At 46.6% G+C, this 19,890-nt stretch overlaps 2 protein-coding genes across 2 annotated transcripts in view; both read right to left on the reverse strand.

The window, feature by feature from the left end:
• The window catches only part of LOC142590441 (uncharacterized), a 243,399-nt gene extending 224,721 nt beyond the window's left edge, over window positions 1-18,678 (reverse strand). The window contains exon 1 of the mRNA XM_075702562.1: window positions 18,577-18,678. The gene's annotated coding sequence lies outside the window, so the exon portion shown is untranslated. The remainder of the gene's footprint in view (window positions 1-18,576) is intronic.
• The window catches only part of LOC142590434 (uncharacterized), a 393,201-nt gene that overhangs the window by 22,262 nt on the left and 351,049 nt on the right, over window positions 1-19,890 (reverse strand). The window lies entirely within an intron of this gene.

A 19,890-nucleotide genomic window follows, 5' to 3' on the forward strand; every position in this document is an offset into this window, starting at 1 on the left:
CTACTAAAATAAATGGCTCCAGTAATTGACCTGTTAAATTTTCTAAATGTTTAGTAGTAAAATGGGTGTGGAGTGGAATATACAGTGAACAAATGGTGATGGTTTTGTGAGCTATAACGGCGACAGCAACGGCTTCTATGTGACTGTTAATGGGAACTTCTCTAGCTGCAATACCGCCCTGCAGAACAATGGCTAGACCACCCGAAAGCCGGTTCACCTGAGTACTGTCGCGCCATACAACAGTGAAACTTTTTTAAATATTTTTGTTTTTTGCCTAGGTTTGTTTCCTGTAAGCATAAGGTTACAGGAGAGAAGTTAAATAACAGGTCTTTGATGTCACCTAAGCTTTGTAAGGCACCTGTGCAATTCAAGTTCATAATGAAAGACATTATGAAATTTAAAGGTAAGAAATGGCATTCCGAGTGAATAGGAGATAAAGATGTTACGTAAGATGGATCTAAAGAAGGCCGACACAAACGAACGACAACCTTTAGGTTATCGCTTTCTGATTTAGAGTGGTTATTGGGACTTTGTCCCTGTTTAGGTGCTCGAGAGAGCGCTTGTCCTTCGGCGTCGATGACGCCGGGGATCTTGGGTCGACCTCCATCACTCTCTCTGGAGGACCGAGAGTTGGGCGCCGAAACACGTGTCTCGGGCATTGGAGTTCGTTTGATTTTATGGCCCTAAGGAACTAGTGTCTGCAGGCCTTTCGACGATGATGGAGCAGCACTGGTTGGTTCCACAACGGGGGTGGGAGGGGTCACTATGGGACCACTGTGCATGGGATCGGAGGACTTCTGATGCTTCTGTGACGCTGCCCTCACCTTTATCACATTGGTATAACCACGTCGCAAAAGGTAAGATAGTCGCTTTCTGGCTTCAAAGAACGAGATTTTTTCTTTCACGGTTAGCGCAATTCTTTTTCCTTTTTCTAGCAAGGGCAAGACTGAGTAAGCTGGATGGTCTCCTTTGCAGTTAATGCAATGTGGGGAACAAGTGCAATTGTCAGATTGGTGATCATTGGAGCTGCATTTAGCACAGATTGTTTGGCCTCTGCATGCATGTGAGGCATGTCCGAACCTTTGGCACTTGAAACATTTGGGGTTCGGGATATATGGTCGGACATTTACTATTACGTACCCTGCATCCAGCAAGGTAGGCATTACAATCGTTCCAATGGTAAGCATAACATGCTTTGTCGAGATTTCTTGGTCGTTTCTAAGGATGACAATTTTTTGTACTTTGGTAACATTTTTTTCTTGGAAACCTTCCAGCAGTTCCTCATCGCTCAAGCCAATAAAGTCTTCCACTGATATCACACCCCTGCTTGTATTTAGTGTTCTGTGTGGTGAAATCGTCCCTGTCCGGTCGCCAATACTAGTAAGTGCCGAAGCGTTCGCGTTTGATCTTTGTCATTTAGTTCTGGGAGGAAGTCCCTGCTAGACATTTTTGAGACATTGTACGTAGGTCCGATTTCGTCTTTTAGACACTTGGCCACTAGGAACGGGGAGAACTTTCTTACTGGTACATTCGACTACCGTTAATACGAAGTTCACGGGGACCGTAAAAAACTTTGAATTAAACAAACTTCCAAGTAAGCACAAAACACAAAAAACAGCACTTTATTTGTGGCGAAATCGAGTATTTTCTCTAAGAAAAATAGTCGGTCATCTTGCTTAGCTTCTTCTTGCCGAATCGCGCTGCTGAAAGCAAGTTCTGCAGGCTGTAGATGTGGCGGAACGCTTCTTCCGCGTTACCTTCAGCGGCAATGAAGCGCTCCGCGAGAGCAAGGCCCGCAGCTACATCGGCAACCTTAGGTTGCGGCTCGCCTTCAACGTCATCGTCGCTTTCCTCGGTCGCTTCCTGGGGCCGAATAATCTCTACAATTTCGCTATCCGTCAGCGCACCGCACGTTTCGACCGCCTTGTCTACGGCGACGTAATCTTCAAAATTGACGTCCCCGAAAGCATCACCAAAATCAGTGCCGTCAAGCTCGCTTGTTGACGCTTCCTCCGCTGAAATTTCAGAGGCATCCTCCGAAGAAGCTGCCACAAAACCGCAAGCCCTGAAGCAGTTTGCGATTGTTTCTTGCTTCACGCGATCGCATGCTCGCGCCAACATGTGGATGGCACTAAGCAGGCTCACCTCGTACTTTGTGGAGCTATCCATACACAAAATCATGCGCTCGAGGAGGTGCCGCCTGTACAGGACTTTAACATTCTTGATGATGCCTTGGTCCATTGGCTGCAAAACAGCCGTTGTGTTTGCAGGCAAAAATGCGAGGCGTATTGCACTCAAGGCTGGCACATTCACGTGAGCACTGCAGTGATCGACAAGGAACAACACCTTGCGGTTCGAAGCAGCAAACTTGCGGTCCAATTAGCGTATCCAGCTCTTGAAGATTTCGGCCGTCATCCACGCTTTTTTGTTCGCCTCGTAGTCCACAGGCAGCGTCTTCACACCTTTAAAACATCTCGGCTTCGCGGCTTTCCTGATCACAAGTAACCGACATCGTTCCGTGCCAGTCATGTTTGCCGCGATCAGCGCCGACACTATCTCCTTGCTGCGTTTGCCCCCAGCACAGTCGTCGTCCTTGAATTTCAGGGTCTTCTCTGGTAGAAGCCGATAGAAGAGTGCAGTCTCATCTGCATTGAAGATGTCTTCCGGTCTGTATTCGGCGAGATATTCACGCAGCTTTCCGTCCTTCCATGTGGCGCATGTTTCCTGGTTAACGGACGCCTTTTCACCACACACGCTGTTGAAAACCAGGTCATGGCGATCTTTAAAAGCACGTCAGCCATCCATCTGACGAAACGAAGTCATCGATCCCCAACATTGCTGCAAGCGTTCGGGCTTTCATCGCAACGATGTCTCCGCTGAGAGGAAGTTTGTTGCTCCTGGCCTCCCTAATCCAAACCAGCAGAGCCTTCTCCAACTCTGGGTATGCGCCGGTGCGCATTCGCTTCCGAGAAGTCTTGAACTTGTCGTTTTGAAATGCATTCATTATTGTGCGCTTGTTCTTGATGTAGTTTGAGAGCATGTTCGGCTTGATCCCGTACTTCCGCGCTATGTCTTGTTTGGCGGCACCACGCTTCTCAACTTCTTTCAAAACGTCGACTTTCGTTGCCAGGTCGAGCGTGCGATAAGAGCCACGGTTTGCCATGGCTATAAACTGCGCGACTAGGTACAGTCAATTCCTAATCACCCGTGGAAAAACCTAGCCTACGAGCTTCCCGCACAAAGGCGCTCGACAAACACACGCCTTGACATACGCTGCGCACGCTGCAAGACTAATCTCGCACAATCTCGCCAATGCCAGTATGCAGCGCTGCGTGCACCTATGGCACCCGCGTGGACTCCGCGATCAGCTCCGGCCACGCGCGGCAGCCGCGCGTGGCCTCCGGCGGGAGCCGCTTCGCCTCCCGCCGGAGTTGATCGCGGAGGCCACGGCAGCCATAGCAATGAATAATCGTGCTGCTCCAAGAAGGATGGCGTTGCGGTCGGCTGCGGTGGTGACGACACCAACGCGGAGCACGGAACTGTTGCAACGCTTGAAAAATTGCACATTCTACCAAAGAATGACGGTTGAAAACTAACTTCAAATTAAACAATATTACTGGATGAGGACTTCGAATTATCGAGCGATTTCTTCTATAGGATTACATGCAAAACTGACGGGACCAGCACTTCACTTCTAATGAACCGAAAATTCCAATTAAGCGGCTTCGAATTATCGGGAGTCGACTGTATGTTGTTTTCGCTGTGGACAACATAGTACTTGGGAAATGATTGGGCGTTGCTCTGAAAAAAGAACTGGAACGGTGCGGCAACTTTTAAGAAGCCGATCATACACAGAAGTTCGTTTTGCCATAAGAAAATGTATTTGTTCAGCAACAGTGCTAACTGCCCACAAGGGAGCTCAATGAGGGGAAGCGGCAGAGCTTGTGTTCAAGCCTGCACGTCGCCAGCTGTACGCCGTCACTATAACCAAATATAAATATCCAAGGTAGGATAGCCACACAAACTTAACCCTTGCCGCCGTAGAGAAAGGAAGTAAATGGAAGTGAGAAGAAAGGAAAGTTAAAGAAGTGAGAGAGAAAGATGAAGATTTCAGGAGAGAGAGAAAGGAAAAGGCAACTGCCGATTTACCACGGGTGGGCCAGTCCAGGGGTGCTGTCTATGTGGAGCAGAGGCGAAAGAGGTTTGTTGGCTCTGCCAGGGGTCCATAAAGGTCCGAGCACGCGGCATCGGCTCAACCTCCAGGATCCCCCTTTCCCTGAGCATGGCTAAACCGTGTACGGCTACATGCGGGAGGGTCCAACCCTCGTGTGTTCGCATACGTGGTGTCACAACACACCAAACGCCTGCTGACGCAGATGCCCCTGCGGGAATATTGAAACTGGGATATGTAGTTGCGAAAGAGAGCAAGGAGCAGAAAATGGCCACTCCTAATTTTTAACGCTGAACAAATAACAAATATAGTCACAAGAGTCGAGGAAGAACTGCGCAAATGGTCAAGCAAAAACTGGATATATAGTGAGCTTCTAAGTGTAGTAACGACACAAATACGGAAAGAGAAGCAACAAGTTTGTTGGAGAGGAAAAAAGAGACCGAAAACCTGGTGGAACAGGGAGATCCGAGATGTGAGCGTCGAACAACAGAAAGCGATCCGAGAGCACAGGCAATAAAAGAAAAGCACAGTTGAGGCAGGATGAAGTAGCCAGAAAATGGGAAATATACCAGGAGCAAAATTCTAAGGCTCAAGTACTGGTTCAAGCAAAGATAAAAGCTGAAAATGAACATTAGTTGTCAGAAATACGTGAGAAAAAGAAGGGTGCACTTAGAAAACTTTACAACCACAAACTTATTCGGCAGGATGTCTGGAACAATACAACATATCCGAGATGAAGACAGAAGTAAAACTGAACGAGGAAACAGCAATAAATTACATCCAGAATATAACAACCGAATCTTTTCAAGGCAATGACGAGATTTTACTTGAGGAAAGAAATAGCATGAAAGAGAACCAGATGGAAAAGCAGCTGGTGCTCACAAATTTCAACTGCAAGGAAAACGAAGAGAAAATTCTGAAGCGGACATCCACAGGGCTAGACGAAGTTCCCGTTAGGCTGATTAATAAACTAGGTCCAAAAAGTAAGGAAGCTCTGTTGAAAGGAGTAGAAAAACGTCCGAAGGATAGACGAATACCAGACAGTTGGCGACAAAGTAGAATGAATATAATTTATAGTGGTAAGGGGCAGAAAGATAGAATTCACTCATATAGACCGTTGACCATTACATCGGTAATATAAAGGTTAGCAATGCAGGCAATTAAATTAAAACATCAACAATGGGCAGAAAATAATGGCATTTTGGGAGACCATCAGGATGGCTTCACAAAAGGTAGGCACCTGGACGATGATTTTTTGGCCTTACTCAGTCTATTGAAATTGAATATTTCAATAGACTGAGTAAGGCCTGAGTAGAAAGTAAACCAATATATGCAGCTTTTTTAGACATTACAGGAGCACATGCAACATTTTACAGACAGAAACATTTTGCGAGATATTCTGGAAGAGGAAGGCTTACGTGATGATTGTATACAGCTTTCGAGAAAAGTTTACCTAGAAGGTACAGTTTGTGTTGAATTGGAAGAGATGAGGAGCGAGGATAAAGTTGATATCAACAAGGGTCTGAGGCAGGGGTGTCCTCTGTCCCCACTGCAGTTTATGATGTATGGAGACGACGGAAAGGACGCTGGAAGGAAGTAATATTGGGTTTAATCTCTCATACAAACACGCAGGTACAGTAGTAGAGAAGAAGCTTCCAGGTTTGTTTTATGCAGATAACATTGTGTGGCTAGCTAACATGCAAAGTGATATGCAACGTCTGTCTAATATGTGCGGACAGGATGGCGAGAATCTAGGTCTGAAATTTATCGTAAAAAAAACAAGTGTTATGGCATTCAATGAAAACAGCGCACAGACACTGACAATACAGAGCCAGGATATATCTCGGGTAACAGAATATACATACCTTGGTATATGGCTAAAAGAAGAATATCATATATGGAACTAGAGAAAAAAAAAAGAATACAGGGGAAGACAATTGCGGTCATAATGAAACACAAAGCGCGATGGGGATACAATAGGTACGAGGTGCTGTGGGGTATGTGGAAAGGTGTAACAGTTCGAAGACTTACATTTGGAGATTTGGTTGTTTGCTAGAAATCAGGGGTACAATCAGGACTCGATGGCAACCAAAGGTCAGCGGGACGCCTCGAATTGGGCACTCACAGTGTGGGATTCTCTTCCGCGCTCGTGGGACAAAGGAACGACAACACAGTGGTGCAAACAATCACAAGGGTATCTATTCCATCTTTCATAGATCAACGCCTGCTAGCCGATTTGCTATCCACAAAACATGCCGATGGGCGCGCGACAAATCTAGGAAGACCGACTCGCCGCGACCGGACAGCGAGAAAATATGTTCGCCCCATGCTGGATCCCAACGCCTGGTCATTCGCGCGTACGGTCACGCGAACGGTGGCGCGTTCAAAGGCAGGCCACGCGAGGCAGTCTCGCAAAAGCATGGGTCGGCGCGCGCGCGCGGGACGTTCACGCTGTTCGCCGATCTGCCGGGAAAGAGGAAGCACCTTGTCTCCCGGCGCCCAAGTAACCCCGCCTGTCGGCGGCGTTAGCAGCGCAGCACTCGCGCCCTCTCCCGCACTGCGCTTCAACCACATCGACCGCCGCGGGCGTCACGCAGGCCACGCGGCGAAGCAGGATTGCAGGAGATGGCGGAAAACAAGATATCAGGGGACGCGCGAGAGTAGCGCATCCCCACAACAGGAAGCCTATAAATTAAGCTGTGCAGGATGATATGGGCTGCACAAGATTTGATGTGGGGGAAGATCACAGTAAAATTCATTCTGAAGAGCGACTGAGGAATATGGAAGAAAGTAAATGGGCTGAGAGAGTGTTCAGGTATATGTACAGGAAAAACATTGATTCACAGTGGAGGAAAAGAACTAGGAAGCTTACCAGCAAGTATGCAACCTGTAGGGTGAGCAACGTGGCAACAAAGAGCGTCAAGCGGAAAATCAGAGAGACGAGATAATCTCATGGGTGGCGGCAATAGAAAGGAAACGTGCTATGAGTCACTACTAAAGATAAAAAAACTAATTAGGAAAGAAACAATTTATGATAACTCAAAGGGAAGCTCATTACTTTTCAAAGTGAGCTCAGGATGCCTTAGAATACGCACTTATAAAGCGAGATATAAGGAAGAATAAGCATGTGCTTGCTGTGGCAAAGCTAAGGAAACGATGGAGCATGTTTTATGAGAATATGAAGATATCTGCCCAGCAGTCGATTTAGGCACCATTGGCCTCCTTGAAGCTATTGGCTTGAGAGAGAGCTGGGGAAAAGGAATAGAGATTAGTAAGAGGCGATTGGAAGATTGGTGGAAGTAGGGAAACTACAAACAACGGACGCATAAGGAAACAAAGTTCACAATAGTGGTTCAGAAAGTTTGGTTATGGGAATTCATCAGGGTGTTTTTCCCATTCCTTTCTTTTCTTTTTTTAACATAGGTAGGACATGAAGCAATAATGAGCTTGGTGGCACCACCCACCATCAAGTTCCAAAGAGGACGCTCATAGTATACATCTATCCATCCATTCTCGTTCACCATGGCCGCCCTGTTCAGCTTTTCTTCGGCTGCTTAAGGTCTTTTTTCGACCGCCTTCCATGCATCGCGCTCCATAGTTAGCTAATTTTTGAGCTCTTTGACCTGTTTCACAAGCTCATGCTGGAAATCCTCGATTTTCTTGAGCCCAGCATCGACATCACAATGTCTGGCAATTGACTTGACTTCCTCCCTGTTCTCACCTAGCGCCTCCTCTACCTTGAGGGAGCCCCCACACACTGCACGCTTTGCCTTCTCTCTCGTCATGTCTTGCACTTGGCTTTTTCTAACGGAAACTCCGATGCTTTCAGAGCATGTGCCTTTAAACAAAAGCCGAAACGAACAGTTAGTTAGTTTAATGGGGTTTAATGGTGCAAAAGCAGCTAAGGCTATGCTGCGCCAAACACGAGGTGTTCTAAAATACAGTTTATAAAGTGAAAGCCTGTGTTAATAATCTATATTTTATGTAAAAATCCAGTGTCGTCTAAAAATTTACGGACGTCACAAAATGGGACTAGTGGATCATCGCCTAAAATTAGAGCAGGGTGTAACGGTATGTGTTGTTCATATAATTTGTGCAAGAGTGCTCGTCTGTGCGTTTCATTCTGCGTACATGTGAGTAATATGTGCATAACTGTTAGTGGCTGTTGACATTTCTCGCATGTTGGTGTGTCTTCTTTCCTAAGTAGGTAATTGTGTGTGATGTGTGTGTGTGCCCGATGCGTAGTCGGCACAAAATTACTTCGATGAACCGCTCCTGATGATAGCATGACTTCCACTCCCCAACTATGGGTTTCGTGAGATGTAGTTTGTTGTCAGCACAACGGTCCCATTCGCGTTGCCATTTCGCCGTTAAGGCTTTTCTAATTGCGCGGATGCTATCTTTGTATGGGAGTGTTGTGTTTGTAATGTCTTCGTGTGCTGCCATCAATGCATATGTATCAGCTGCTTCGTTACCCGGTATCCCAACATGGCTTGGGACCCAGCAGAAACGAATTGACCTCTCGTATTCATTAAAAGCCACCATGTTTAAAATGTCTCCAATCAGGGGTTCACACTCAGATTTCAGATGTAGTGCCTTCAGTGTGCTTAAAGAATCTGTGTATATGACTGCATTTGTGTGTTTATCAGCGATAATTTTTTTCACAACAACCCATATGGCGAAAACTTCGGCCGTGAAAACAGAGGCGTGTTGTGGCAATCGAATACTTTTTTCCCAATTTTCCGTTATGACCCCCACACCCACGTGTTCTTTCGTTTTGGAGCCATCGGTGTAATATTGCACGTTATTTTTATATTTCTCCTGAAGTTCACGGAATTCTTGTGTAATGTGTTCGCGTGGGGTGTCTTTCTTCTTTAAATGTGTCAATGTCCAGTCACATAACGGTTCAAAATCGTACCATGGGGGCAAACGCTGTGGCTTTCTGGCAACCTCGAGGACTTCGCAAGGAATGTCATAATCCCGGACATATTCCTCATATCGCAGGACAAGCGGTTTGATCATGTTCGGTTTATTTGTATAGTGTAGGCGTGAGTTGCATTGTGTGAGGATGTAGTAGCATATGTGTTGTGGTGATGACTGAATTCTTAGTACGTAGGAAAAAGTGAGGAATGCTCTGCGGTGCTGTAAGGAGGGTTCATTACACTCGACGTATAAACTTGGAATAGGTGAAGTTCGGTAGGCACCACTTGCCAGTCGCAGTCCAAGGTTATGTACCGGGTCAAGTCGTTGGGTGTAGGACTGTCTGGCTGAGCCGTAAACCACGGAGCCGTGGTCTAAAAGGCTACGCACAAGAGACCGGTAGACACGTAAAAGGCACGTTCGGTCGGAACCCCAGTGCTTATGAGACAGAATTTTAAGGATATTTAGAGCTTTATTTGCTTTAATCTTCAGTGCTTTTATGTGAGTTAGGAAGTTAAGTTTGGTGTCAAAGGTTACTCCTAAAAACTTATGGTCTTGTTTCACCGGCAGTATGGTTTCGTTCAATTTTAGGACTGGATCGCTGTGTAGCCCTCGTTTCTGAGAGAACAAAACAGTAACTGTTTTCTGTGTGGAGAAACGGAAACCATTTTTGTTAGCCCATTGTGTAAGGTTATTAATTGTTATCTGGAGCTGCCTCTCACAGGTTAGCAAATTTGAGGCACGGCAAGCCACTTGGAGATCGTCTACGTATAAGGAGTGCATAAGAGACGACGGTATGATCTTATTAACTGTGTTCATTTTTACTATAAAAAGTGTCGTGCTGAGAACACAGCCTTGTGGAACACCATTTTCCTGTTTAAATGTATGAGATAGTACTGAGCCCAGACGTACCTGAAATATTCTATTACTCATAAAATCAGCTAGGCAGTTCAGCATTTTACCCCGGATGCCGAGGTCAGCCAGGTCTTTTAAAATTCCATATCTCCATGTGGTATCGTAGGCTTTCTCTAAATCGAAGAAAACTGCTAGACGGTGCTGTTTGTGTAAAAATGCATATCGAATTTCATGTTCTAGACGGACAAGATGGTCAATGGTTGAACAACCCTTTTTATATCCACACTGATGGGGGTCAATAAGGTTTCTTGATTCTAAAATAAATGAAAGTCTTATGTTGATGATGCTTTCATATGATTTTGCCAAACAGCTCGTGAGAGCAATGGGTCTGTAGCTGCTTGCGGATGTGGGGGATTTATCGGCTTTTAGAAATGGAACTACTATTGCCTTTTTCCATTCTTCCGGCATTATGCCAGATTCCCAGATTAAGTTAAAAAATTTAAGGAGAGCGTTTACAGATGCCTGAGACAGATGAGCCAGCATGGCGTAGTGAATGCGGTCGTGACCTGGCGCTGTGTTTTTCCCTGCAGAAAGAACTCTGTTTATTTCTTGTTGTGTGAGGGGGGAATTGTATGGTTCATTTGATGCACCAGTTGTGGGCAGCTTCTGTTTTTCAGCACACTGTTTGTATTGTAAAAATTCCTTTGTATAATTCCCTGAACTGGATACATCACGGAAATGTTCTCCAAGTATATCTGCCTGTTCTTGTATTGTTGTTTGTGTGCCTGGACTTGTAAGTAACGGTATTGTGTAAGATGAGTACTGTCCTCTAAATTTCCTCACCTGGTCCCACATTCGTTTCGATGTTACCGTACTATTAATTGAGGAGATGTATTTTTGCCATGATGATTTTTCAGCATGTCTTCGAATGAAACGTGCTTTGGCTTTGACTCGTTTGAAGTTTAACAGGTTGCTATAGGTGGGGTACCTCCGTAGGATTCCCCAGGCCTTATTTTGTTCTTTTTTAGCGTCGGTACACTCCTTCGTCCACCAGGGGTTTAGCTTTTTGTGCACTATACCCGATGACAGGGGTATGGCCTTTTCTGCCGCACAAATTATAACTTCGGTGATTTTTTGATTAAGTTCGTCAATACTAAGCCCTGGCGAAAAGACATTTTCCACTTTTGCGTTTTCCATAAAAACCTGCCAGTCAGCAAGCTGTATTTTCCAACGGCGTGGTCTTGTTACTAATGTTTGTGGTGATGGTAGGAGTTTGATGAGAGCGGGTAAGTGATCGCTACCATATGAGGTGTCGAGAGCTTCCCATTTAAAATCAGCGAATAGAGAGGGTGAACAAAAAGCTAAATCTAAACAACTAAAAGTGCGGGAAGTCGGTGAAAAATAAGTTGGCGCACCTGAGTTTAAAAGACAGATATCGTTTGACAGAATAAAATCTTCAACGAGTTGCCCTCTTTGGTCAGTTTTGACACTGCCCCAAAGAGTACAATGAGCATTAAAATCGCCTACTAAAACAAATGGTTCCGGTAATTGTTCTGTTAAATTTTCTAACTGTTTAGTTTGAAGTGGGTGTGAGGTGGAATATACAGTGAACAAATGGTGATGGTTTTATAAGATAGAATGGTGACAGCTACGGCTTCTAAGGATGTATTCAATTGGACGTTTCGGTTAGAAGTGCCGCCCTGCACGACTATAGCCACTCCGCCTGACAAACGGGTGGAACATTCGCGGTCCCTTCGGACAACGGTGAAACCTTTGAGAATTTGACTATTTTTCGCGCCGAGATTCGTTCCCTGAAGACATACAGCAACTGGTGAAAAGATGTTGATGATGTCTTTGATGTCACCTAAATTGTGTATGAGACCTCTACAATTCCAATGGATAATAAAAGCCATTTTGAAATTGAAAGGTAAGAATTGGCACTATGGAATGAATAAGAGGTGAGATGTTAGGTGACATGGAATTTAAAAGGCTTATACAAATGAGCGATAACCTTTAGGTTATCGCTTTCTTAATCTGAGTTGTTATTGGGATTTTGTCCCGCTTACCGCGCTCAAGAGAGCGCTTGTCCTTTGGTGTCAATGACACCGGGGTTTTTGCGTCGACCTCCATCGCTCTCTCTGAGGCGCTGGAGGATCGAGAGTTAGGCGCCGAGACACGTGTCTCGGGCCTTGGGGTTCGCTTGATCTTAGGGCCCTGCGGGACTGGTGTCTGCAGGGCGTTTGAAGAGGATGGAGCAGCGTCGGCTGCTTCCACCACGGGGGCGGGAGGGGTCACTGCGGGACCACTGCGCGTGGGCTCGGAGGACTCCTGAGGCCTCTGTGACGCTGCCCCCATCTGCGTCACATCGGCGTAACTTCTTCGCGGAAGGTACGACAGCCGCTTTCTAGCTTCATAGAACGAGATTTTTTCTTTGACTGTTAAAGCAATTACTTCTTTTTCTTTTTTCCAGCAAGGGCAGGACCGCGAATAAGCGGGATGATCTCCCTTGCAGTTGACACAAAGTGGAGGAGAGGTGCAATTGTCAGTTTGGTGATCGTTCGAACTGCATTTAGCACAAGTATTCCGTCCTCGACATGCATGCGAAGCATGTCCAAACCTTTGGCATTTGAAACATCGTCTGGGGTTCGGAATATATGGTCTAACATTTACCTTTACATAACCTGCATCCAGCGAGGTAGGCATTACACTCGTTCCAAAGGTGAGTATTACATGTTTTTTGGGGATTTCTTGGTCGTTCCTGCGGATGACAATTCTTTGGACTTTGGTAACATTTTGTTCCTGGAAACCTTCCAGCAGTTCTTCGTCGCTTAAGCCAATAAAATCTTCCTCTGATATTACACCCCTGCTTGTATTTAATGTTCTGTGCGGTGAAATTGTCACTGTTGCGTTACCAATACTGGTAAGTTCTGTGAGCTTTTGCGCTTGGTCTTTGTCATTGAGTTCTAGGAGGAGGTCCCCGCTAGACATTTTTGAAGATTTGTATGTAGGTCCGATTTTTTCTTTTAGACACTTCGCCACTAGGAATGGAGAGAGCTTTCTCACTGGTACGTTGTTTTCGCTGTGCAGTACATAGAACTTAGGAAATGATGGAACATTGCTCCGGAAAGAGAACTGGAACGTTGCTTCGGTGCGGCATCTTTTCAGACGCCGATCATAGAGAATAGAGGTTTGCGCTGCCATGAGAAAAAATTGGAGGACGCTTAAGCTTCGCCTTCAAGAGTGGAACGCGACAGCGTTCCCGTCGACCCGCCAAGGGGTGTAAGACAATGGGCTACGGCGCAGCGACTACGCGCCCCGCATCGGACGCGGTGAGCGTCGAGCAACGCAGCGTTCGGCGCGACAACGAAATGTGCGCCTGAGCAAGCGACGCACGCCTGAGCCTTAGAAACGGCTCGTTTCTAAGGCAACACCGCGTTCACTAGAGGCGCTTTTGTACCGCTTTGAAGCATCGAACTCGTGGCTCAGTGGTAACGTCTCCGTCTCACACTCCGGAGACCCTGGTTCGATTCCCACCCAGCCCAGCTTGGAAGTTGCTTTTTATTTATGAAGTGCCTGCCGTGATTTATCGCTCACGGCCAACGCCGCGGACGCCGACGCCGACACCGACGCCGACGACACCGGCTTTTCTGCGACACGAGCTCCTTAACGCTATCGCGTTAAAATGTGTATGTTCGGCAACAGCGCCGACCGTCCACCACGGAGCCCAACGAGGGGACGCGGCAGAGCTTGTGTACAAGCCTGCACGACGCCAGCCGTACGCCGTCACAATAACCCAATATGGTGTACCCAAGGTAGGATATCCACACAAGGTTAACCCTTGCCGCCGTGGAGAAAGGAGGTAAATGGAAGAGAGAAGAAGACAGGAAAGATAAAAAAGTGAGAGATAAAGACTAAGATTTGGGGAGAAAGAGACAGGAAGAGGCGACTACCGATTTCCCCCGGGTGGGTCAGTCCGGGGGTGCCATCTACGTGAAGCCGAGGCCAAAGGGGTGTGTTGCCGCCGCCAAGGGGCCCTAAAGGTCCAAACACCCGGCATTGGCTCAACCCCCAGGATCCCCTTTTCCCCGGACACGGCTAAGCCGCGCACGGCTACACGCGGGAGGGTCCAACCCTCGTGTGCTCGGGTACGTGGTGTCGCAACACACCAAACGCCTGCTTACGCAGACGCCCCTGCGGGGCGAAACGAACAGTATCTAAATTTTTAAAATACCGCACAGTAATTATCACCAATGTTTTAGAAGCAATAAATGGAACCTCGTACTGCCTGACCTGTACGCATGGTTCTGTCACCTTTCTTCTGTTCACAACACGCTGCTACATGCGAGGAAATCGACCAGTCGGTCGATTATGACAATGCTCCTTCTATATGATGTGATGTGATGTGTGTGATGTGATATGAGGAAGTCATTGGCATTGTTCAGGTTTTCTTGGTGACTCCTTTAAGCACATTGTCCTTACGGAGTTCTTCAACTGCCAGCAGCCGAATCGGTGCAAGTTGTACCTGCTCACTTTGTCACTTTCTGAGTCTGCAGCAGGCTAACACGCTCGCTGCAGCAGCGACTACGGTTGCTACTTGTATCCCACCAGGCTGGAAGGGAAACCCAGGAATCACCTGACAATCTCCAAGCAGCCACAGAGGGGTTTTTTTTCTTTTTGGATGAGTTCATCAATAGCAGTTCGTCCATGTCGTTCTTGTTGTTGACTTAGGCGCCAGGAAGGCGTTCGCTGATACACAAGCATGACGATCTGCTGTACATCATGACTGTGTCGCAGCACTTTCGATGGAACTTAAGTCGTGTAATGTTGAGTCATTGGGTGCCTTCGGCGGTAGCGGACTCTGTGGTGTAGTTCACGGAAAATATCTCTGCTCGTCGATGAAGGTGAGCCTTTTGGCTCACGCGGGTCTGTTCAAAACTGGGGTGGCTGCTAGCAGCGGTCTTTTTCAGTGGTAACGTAGTCATTCGTGCGACGGCGTTTGTAGCAGCTTGTGTCCTTTTTGTGGTTGTGAATGGTCTTAGGCGGCCTTGACTCTGTCGTCGATATGTTGCACACATGCTTGTGGTTCCGAACACTGCTTCGCCAGTGTTGTTCGCTCTCCTCACTGCGGTGGCGGTGGTGGGAGGATCAAGGGTGGTAGCATGATGGCCACTGGAGAGGCTCTGAATCTGCCACACCCTTCGCACAATGTAAGGCAAGTGCGCAGGTGTGTATGAATCATGGGCTAACTTGGGTTGTAGCATTCGGCTGGTCACTGACATCTGTTCCCCGGACGTTGCATGGTGTGGGCATTGAGGTGCCTTCCTGTGCCTTGTCCCCCAACTCCTGCGCTGTGTTTAGCTTGATCTCCGGGAAATGCCACCATAACGACAACATGGCTGACACAACTAGCGTGCCGAAGCTAATTTCTTGCACAAACTGTGCTTATCCCTCCCAGGGTCGAATCACCACGTGAGCCAGTGTCACCAAGATGCGCCCCAATTCGCCTCCCGAGTGGCGGGCCCCGGGATCCTCTCCACCCGAGCTCTCTTTCGCTGAGCACTTCATTGCCGCGGCAGATGCTCACAGGCCTGCACCTAGGTGGTTACAAGGACCTTTGCTCCTGCAATTCTTTCGTTTTCGCACTTGGTGGGCCGCTTCGCAGTTAGCACTAGCGCAGAGGGCACGCATAGTGGATCGGTCTTGCGGTGAGCCTTTTCCCATAAGTGCCGTGACTGTCACACTGTGCTGTGTCTTGGTTGAATAAACCTATGCTTGTTGGCGATCTGATTCTGGAACCTTCTCTGCGCCATGTCAGACTCGATGAACCTTGCCCAAGTGCTTTTGTGCGTTGCAGAGTGGAGAAGTGCCGTGCCCTTCACTGACCATCGCTCGGTGGGTGAGCCTTGTGCAAACCCACCTCCATATAACTGCCTATCAACTTGGTTTCAGCATGTCAGCACTGCAGACCCCTTTTCAGCCCTCGTTCCTGCTTGATCCTCTGGCCACGCACTTGATTTCCTTCAACGCAGATGACACCTTCAGCATGAGGTACGTACCCTCTGCTTTTGGCCACCGGGATCAATCCCTTCATTGGAAAGCCCTTTCCTCACGTCGACCGCCTTGAGGTGTACCCTAGTCCTAGCCGCGCCAGTTTTGGGTTTGCTCAACTCTTTGAGACGCGCATGAAACAGGTGCCTACTAGCACCCCCAATGTTCTGTTCCCGCTCGCTGGCTGCTTTTCGTCGGGAGTGCAGTTGAGTACCCCAGGTGCGACTACGGAGCCACCCTGCTTGAGTGTCCACACTAACTCTCACTGGCCTGTCATTTTCTTGAGCGCCTTTCTCTGACGAATTCGCCATAGACCAGACAGAGTCATGTGTCACTATGCGTGACGTTACAGCAATGCAATGTACGTAGGCGCACTTGTGAGAAATATGTCAACTCTCCAGCTGGGAGCACAAAGCTCGCAAGAAGAGCAAACGGCATTTGGTTTGAAATTTCAGCTCTTTCCATGGCACATGGCGATGTATTACTTAGCAGACACGATCGCTAGCATGCATTGTATACACGGTGCTTGTCGGCACAAAATGGCCACATCTGGTGAGGGGCCCCTTAACATTTTGGACCCAGCCATCACTAAGTTGAAAATCCTCAATGTTCATACGAAGCGCTAAGGCTTCTGCCTTTTGATTTAAAACATCACCGGACACCAGCACTTGTATGGCGATCATGGCTTTCATTCACATTAGAATAGCTTCAAGTTTTGGGTGGGCACTGTGGCTGACATTCTTCTGTTGAGATCGGGAAGATTTCTCAGTGGCTTCCAAAATCTTTACCTTGTTATTTATGTAGACTGATATTGACTGCTTCGAGTTCTAATTCTTTTGCGACGTGTGATTGCAACAAGCCCCTTTGCACTTTCCTGATAATGGTGGCCTTCTTTTCCATCGTCACTATGCTATGATTTCCTCACTTCAAAGCCTTTGTCGGTAGGCGGCAGATGACGAAGCCAGTGTCGGCACCATTGTTAACAACTGGCGATCAAACCACGGAAGACAATCGGTTGTTGAAGTGACTAAGCCCAGCATCACAATATGCAGCTGAAGAAAACCACAATGTACATGAGTGGCGATACAAAGAGTACCACTGGCCATATGCGACTGACGAGTGCCGACAGCAATGAGTGCACAAAGGCACGTGGGAGAGTGCATCAAGCGGTGCCTACTGAGGCTGTACCTGAAATGGTAGCTCTGAATTGGCATGCGAGATGTGTGCAACGCTGCTTTGAGGCTGCAGAAAAACAAAATGACAGCGATGTTTTTTGCATTTTCAGTAGTGTCAAACTTGCGATTGTGAGAAAAATTCAGAAAAATTAAACGAGAACACTTCGAAACATTCAAAATTTTCGTTATTATTATACATAACTATATGGAGCAAATTAGCAGTAATATTGCAGAGTTAAAATATTCCAGCCGGCCCAGAAAATAGGGTGTCCAAAAATATCAGTCGGCGATTGTATCATTATTATCCTGTGAAAAAAAAACATATTCGAATTCGACTTTCTGTTATTAAACATGTTGCAAACCATTCTGCTAATCTTACGCTGCAACTGCACGCACCTGAATTACCAAGGACAGGTTGGGTTTTGGTCAGTTGTCGCAAAATAACTAGCACAATCTTCCTGTGTCTGTCATGTAGTATACTGTGACAGTTCAAAACATTCAAAATTTTCGTTATTATACATAACTATATGGAGGAAATTGGCAATAATATTGCAAAGTTAAAATATTCCGGCCGGCCCAGAAAATAGGGTGTCCAAAAATATCAGTCGGCGATTGTATCATTATTATGCTGTGAAAAAAAAACATATTCGAATTCGACTTTCTGTTATTAAACATGCTGTAAACCATTCTGCTAATCTTACGCTGCAACTGCAGGCACCTGAATTACCAAGGACAGGTTGGGTTTTGCTCAGTTGTCGCAAAATAACTAGCACGATCTTCCTGTGTCTGTCATGTAGTCTACTGTGAAACAAAATAAATTTTTCTTGTTTGCAGTTGTCAAAGTGGCGAAAGGATCATAGTTTTTGTCATTATTGTGGCAAACATGCCAAATTTGCAAACTTTGTCCAAACACGAGTTGTGCAAAAACAACATGTCAGGGCTTTGTAAGTGCATTTGAAAACAATGTGATAAAATGGGTGGAAGCACAAAGCAAGATTGTGGCAGTGTGCCGTATGGGTCACATGAATAGAAAATAGAGAGCAACTGTCGATTTTCACTGGAAGCTTTGTTGTGCAACGGCTACCCTGTTGACAGTGAAATTGAAGACACTGTGATGGAATTCTATAGTGGGCACCGTGCACGAGTTCTCCTGATGACAGCAGATTCAATTCATTGCAAAGGCATTTCAATTGCTCATTAGTGCCTCATTTATCAAAGGGAAAACGCTTCACTTTTCGCATCAGCAAAGGTGGATAGCATATTGTAACAAGAGTTCTGAGAAAGAATAAGTATCCGCTGGGAGCAACTGTTGGTACAAAAGAGGTCCCGTCGGTCACTGCAGTCTGTAAACAAAAAAAAACAACCCGAAGCTGCTATCGACGAGAGAGGACCAAAACCAGCATTCACCTCAAGACGCGTGCACGTCGCCTGAAGCGGTTGCTGGCGTGCACCTCAGGAACCCAGTGCATGCTGCTCATTGCCTGAGGGCAGTGTTGCGCATGCGTAGTCCCGCTTAGTCATCGCCGATGATGTGCTCTGGGATGTCGTCACCAAAACCTGTCCCAGGACAAGAATCCTTACAGTTCCTGTGCCATGTTCAGCTCGCTCAATGAATGAGCATATTGATAAAACAAGGTATGTTTTATAGTTGACTGCATTATGTTTGAATTTTATTCACATCAAATCCAGAGGTCATCTTACATTCTCCATTGATCTATATTCATGTTCTTACACTCATACACCGATCTATACATAACTAAAAGACTCAATGGGTGTAACATTTTCGTGGACCAATGTAAGGGCCACAACACCAGGACAAGAGGGCTCTGGATTAAGCTCTGCCATCTAAGGTACTTCAATGTGCTCAGTAGGGCAGTATTTTTGCCTTTTGCCTCAATCACTATGCAGGCAACAATAAAATAACTGCTAATTTATCCTCAGCGACAGAACATCACACACACTTGAGCAAGTCGTGCCAAGCTAGGCAGACTTGGTCATTTACCACATTCGTATAAGCAGGCAAATGTAAGAAAAGTGTTGGCCCTTGCCCACCTGAGGTGGAGCTTAACTGCTCCAAAGCCTCCATAGTCTGCATGCTCCTAGACTCGCTCCCTGGTTTCAACGAACACCCAACAGACTTGTCAGCGAGAGACAAGCTGCACTGCATGCCAACCTCGACCTGACCACCGATCTTTGAAGGGGCATGGCATGCCATTTTGGCAGTGATGCTTTCAGCTAGGCTCATCGCATTTGTGAGGCCTGCAGAAAATAAGTGAGGCGATTGCAGTCACGTCACAGCATCAAGAACAAGAGGTAAATACAATAGAATAAATACACGAGCACTTCACAATGCATAGCCGAGGAAAACAAAATAACCCTTCCGGTTCAGTATTCCTAAAGGGCTACAAAGGACAATCCACATTGGATACTCGAAAGCAGGGCAACCTCCTTTTGTGAAAGGCTTATGACAGCGGAACATATTTGAGACAATTTTTCGTCTCATGCATTTTAAAGTTATTGGTGTAGTCACACTAATTAGAAGTTATTGCACCATCCGAAGCTCATTGCAATCAGCCTATTTAATGTCCACTGTAGGATCTCCTGTCACCCCATGTCTTGTGCCAGATGATGCTGACACATGACCTCGTTTATCTTTTACGGGTGGGCGCTTTTACTGTCTACAAAGTGTTATCGCTCAGCGCAGGACGCGTCTACATGTAT

Source organism: Dermacentor variabilis, chromosome 8 (assembly GCF_050947875.1).
Source record: "Dermacentor variabilis isolate Ectoservices chromosome 8, ASM5094787v1, whole genome shotgun sequence".
Taxonomy (NCBI): Eukaryota; Metazoa; Arthropoda; class Arachnida; order Ixodida; family Ixodidae; genus Dermacentor; species Dermacentor variabilis.